This window comes from Porites lutea, chromosome 4, assembly GCF_958299795.1.
Source record: "Porites lutea chromosome 4, jaPorLute2.1, whole genome shotgun sequence".
Classification (NCBI taxonomy): Eukaryota; Metazoa; Cnidaria; class Anthozoa; order Scleractinia; family Poritidae; genus Porites; species Porites lutea.
Genome location: NC_133204.1, coordinates 9,006,842 through 9,011,993, shown reverse-complemented (window position 1 = coordinate 9,011,993; position 5,152 = coordinate 9,006,842).

Genomic DNA, 5,152 nt, shown 5'->3' with positions numbered 1-5,152 from the left:
CTATTAAGCCCTCCTCCTCAAATGGGTTTAAAATAAATAAGCCCCCCCCCCCTCCCAGGAGGGCTTAATAGGGGATTTATGGTAACTATCTTCGGAGTTGATCAGTTTAATCACCAGGTCCGAGTAGGATAACTGCTAAAGATTATGGAGATAACTCTGTATTCTTGAGCGAAAAATTCATTTCTAAGTTTAAAATATTTTGGGCAAGAACAGAGAAGTGAATTTCATCTTCAATTTCATTGGAATCACAGACTGGTCAAAGCCTTTTGTCCTGAAGATTTTTGCTGTTAATATATCTTCCAGTCTCGATCATAAGTTTATGATTTCTTACGCGTAGTTTTACCGAATGTTACCAAAGCCTTTCTATCGATTGTTTTGCTAGTTGGGTTTAAATAACTTGAAATTTCATAAAAATGTTTACACCTATTATAAAACTCTAATTTCCTCGTATAATCAGTAACTAAATACCGTCAATCGAGTAATATACTTCTGTTTCATTATATCTTTATATCTTGATATTTTGGTTTTATCTAAATTGTTGGGAACAAAATGCGGTAGGCTATAAGATTTGGAGATTTCTGAAATCTTACCGTGAAAACTAGTATTACCATTACAAAGAAGATTTAAGGATACAAGTAATTCTTAATTGACAATAGAGTCTTCATCCTTCTCGAAAAGATTCATAATGTAGTTAAGAATTTTTTTAATGGAAATCTACCTGATTCACCTCTACATGCACATGGGCGATGAGTAAATAACCGGATAAGGGCGTCCAGCCTCACACTAAGCTAGGTAGCTACTACATCATTTCTACGTTATAAAACAAGCCGACTTCCTGAAGTATGCCATAATTTGAGAACTTTTGGCTTAAAGCGCCTGCGATGACGTATGTTGAACCGGCACGCATGCGTATGCGTTGTCTCTAAATGACACCAGGCGTAGATAAAACGGGAGGAAACTTAGGAGAGGAAGACCGCCACCGCCCCCTTTTTCCGTCCAGATCACCCGCTCATATTTGCGCGTGTCTTTCACTGAGGCGTCATCCTTACTGTCTGCGAGCCGGCTTTAACAGGCAAGGACGGCGACGTTGGCGAGAACGTTTCTCAAAAAGTGAATTCATGCTGTTTCAAAATTCGTCGCTCTTATTCCATAGCGTTCAGTTTGTCAAATGGTGGTAAATTATTCTAAGGGACTGTATCTAAGTTTAACTAGACTGAAAGGATTAGAAAGTCGTTAGTTGTCTTGTCTTCCAGAAAACGTAAAATTACTAGGACGTTTCACGTCGCAGTCGTGAACGGCGGCAAAGAAATGTGCAAAACAGCGTGATGCACGTTCCAATTTTTTTCTGCTAATCTAAGCCTAATTCTTTTTTGCCGTTATCATTGCCGTCGTCATTGTTGTTGCAATTTAGCTCCCTACTTCCTTCTGTAACCGCCATCTTTGTTATGACGGAGGAAGATTAGGGAGGCTGCAGGCTACCGTTTTCACTTCTAGCACTTAGTTTGCGAATATCATTTACAATTTATCATCGGTTCCTTTATGTACACGGAAAAAGACGTTCAGCCGAGATATTTGCACTGTCCTTAGTTTTAGACCGCCATTTTAGTTGTGCGTGAATTCCGATAAGGTTTTCATGTTGGCGAAAAAATCCGTTTTAATCCCGGGCGTAATCTTACTCACTTAGTTCCGGATATATTAGTGCCACGCTATTCTTTCGTTGACTAAGCTCAGATGTGCTGCATGTTTGCACGGGCACTGTGTAAGGGCGTATATAAAGAAACCGCGTATTTTAACAAGAATTTAGTCAGTCGTTCGCGGTTCCAGTAAACCCCATTGACTTTTGTTCTAAAATTGACACTGTTTGTCGCAGCCTAAACAAAACTCAAGGGATTAGAAAAAAAATATTGTGAGAGCTTATCGATCTTTATTTCAAAAGAATAAAGTTAATTGAAAGTTAATTTTCATTCTCATTTAGCGTCATCTGAGTTTTTCAATTTTGCATTCGAATATTAGCATCGACTATCTACACTTAGGTTCCAAACTTTGCCGACTTCGCCGGGTTAAAACACACAGAACACACCTCTGAGCTCAGAGAGTTAGTTAAAGCACGGCATAATGGCTGATAATAGATCATGGTCATCATAATTTGAATCAGCTGTTGAATTCCGGTTTAAGTATTTAAGAAATGTTGTAGATTAGAACCATGATCATTCGATTTAAGTTCAGTTTAAGTCATAGATTGAAACGAATATGCATTCACACATCAAAGTTTTGTAGTTTTCCCTTTAAACGACTGCAGTCAGTAATTTGTGGCGAACGCTAGAATAGGATCGTATCGGGATCGTATCGTATAACCAGCTAATGCAGAACCATTTGCCGTATTCAGTGATTAAACATCTGTTTGTGGATGACCTTAGCTTGTTCTTCCGTATCTTATAAGGTATAAAACCATTTTGTAGTATCCCGAGGACATAAAATTTAAACTTAAAAAACTGTCACTTTCGTGTTAACATCATAAAGAAACGGGACGGGAATAAAATTTCTTTTGCTTTGTAGTTTAATGAAAACAAAAACAGCCAATGGAGTACAGTGGAACCCTCGGTTTACGGACACCCGCTTAATACAGACATCTCATCATTACGGACAGTTTACTTTGTCCCTGGGTAAAAAAAGCCCTTACATTTTCTCTACATTCCGGCAACCCACTGAATACGGACACCCCGTTAATACGAAAACTTTCTATGGCCTCCTCAGTCTCCGTATTAACGGGCTTTGACTGTACAGTCAGTTTGTTCTTTCATTAGGCTGGCACTTTACCTGAACTATTTTTTACGCAATCCAGTTGCAAAAATTATCACTGAGTAAAAATGACTTTGACTGAGAACATCGCGACAACTCCGTAAGACGTGCCGACTGTCCTAGCAAAAAACTTGACAGACTTCTGTGCTTGCCAACTCTCGCAGTTTCGAAAGACTGGCGGATTAGGCTCGTGACCTAGGTTTGACAAAAGTCATGCGGTTAAAATTATTTAAATTCTTCTCTTACGGTAACGATTATTAAGGACATTACAGACCATTAATAGAAAGGAAATCTTTGAGATTCATTTTAAAGGTTAAAAACTTCCAGATGACCCAGGCTTTAGCATCAATTCAGATGTGAGTACGTTTGTACTTAGTAGTAGGTCGAGTTTTTTTTCCTCGAACGATACAAGTTCTGTCATTTAAGGTTGCTTTCCATCGTTTCCTTTGAAAATCCTAGTTAATCTTTATTTGCTAAAGTATTTGTCGTCTTTATTTTCAGTGGGTAGACTAGAATTCCACCAATAAGCCAATTTTTAGAATAGACAAAAAAGCCGATATTAAAAACGGTAGGTTTAACTAATCCAATATTCGGCGAATACTTTAACTCAAACCTTGTCATTCAAATGTATTTTCTTCTCTACTCCTGTTGCTTTTATTGCTATTTTCTTTACGGTTATGATAACAGAGAACAAAGCACTGAGCACTAAGAGAATGCTTGCTAGGACGTAACGATCACGCTAGTAAAGTTAGCCAACGGGCAAGGCGTTCTGAGATATTTATAGAGAAATTAAAGTCCCGAGGCCATTGCAATTTGCCAACATAAATTAAGTTCATCTAAAAACGACAGTACCAGTGACAGGTCCTTGTCTCGTGGCAGGCTTATGTTGGCGATTATCCCTGTTATGGGAACCTAAAATATTTCCCCGCACAAACGAAGGCCAGCTGAACAAATTCAGGAAGAAACCGTTTTTCGTGCTCTGTTTCACCGCTTGTAAAAACAAAACTGGTAATAATATCATAAAGAACGGTGAAGGGAAACTCTGGTTTGATCATGAACGTTCATAATTAAATAAAGTTTCGTCTCTCCTGGGGCTTTTTATTTTCAAAATTGCGGTCGTTTTATTCATAATTTATTGCCCGCCACAAGAATGTATTTTTATCTGGCAATGGATCACAAAAATCATTTCATTGAAATGGTCGAATTTTAAGGGTAAAATCACTTGTTCGATCGGCAAACTGAAAAATAAACATGGATGAGCCAGTTTCTAACTGGCATGCTCTCTTAAGATTTTTAGTTTCTCAGTGGTTACGGGAGAAGAACAAACTCGTGGCATATAAAACTTGTCTGTTGTTGTCACCCGCGGTTTCTTTTTGTGAAAATATTTTCATAACAAAGACAAGCATTTGGACGGTGCTGGTTTATTGTCGCGACCGCATATGGATTACAACTGCTAGATTACTCAGACAAAAAACCCTGCCACTGAAAAACGTCAAAAACTAACATTGCCAAAATAATTGTTTTCCATGCTGACGCTTTTCATTAAAATGCTGCGACATTTTTTCTTTTAATTCACTGTTGCCAAGGAAGCACTAATGACAAATTTCAAAGTCGCGCCTCGATGTATTATTGTCGATTCTTCGTAGCTTTTCGTTCATGATGCATAGATTGAAATTTAGTGAAACGCCAGTTATAAATTTACCAATGTTAAAATTTTACTATTATAAAACAAATCGTGTGTTAGATGCGAATTAAGTGTGAGCTTGCGAAACAAAAGTTAAAAGGCTACAAGCTATAAATCATTGTGTTTCCCTAAATACATTCAAAAAGTTTTATTTAACTTCAACTTGTTATAAATATCTTATTTATTGTCCTTTCAATACAGCTTTTTAAGGAAGCGATGCAGTTTTAATCCATTAAATCAAGATCATAAATGACATCTCGAAATCAGATATAACGTGGATACTCATACATTTTATTTGAGCGAATAAATATTTTGAATACACTGTTGCATTTTGTAAGTTTATTTTAGCTGATAGCGCTTAATCTAAGAACTCACGCAAGAAACATCAGCGGTGTTTAGATAAGAGACGATAACAATGTTAAAAAAAACACCATATGTCGTAAAATTTGACAGGAATTACTGGAAGTTTTTTTGGTTTATGACCGAGCAATTGAAAGCAGAGAATTATATGTTAAATTTTGGTTATGCTTGATTTTTGGGTGGTCGCAGTCAGTTTCACAACCCGCAAGCCATTTCAGAATTGCAAAAGACTGATATTTGAAAAGAAGGCTTTGTAAAGATAATTAACCGGAGGCGATTTACTTAATGAGGAGCTTCCTAGCCGGCAAG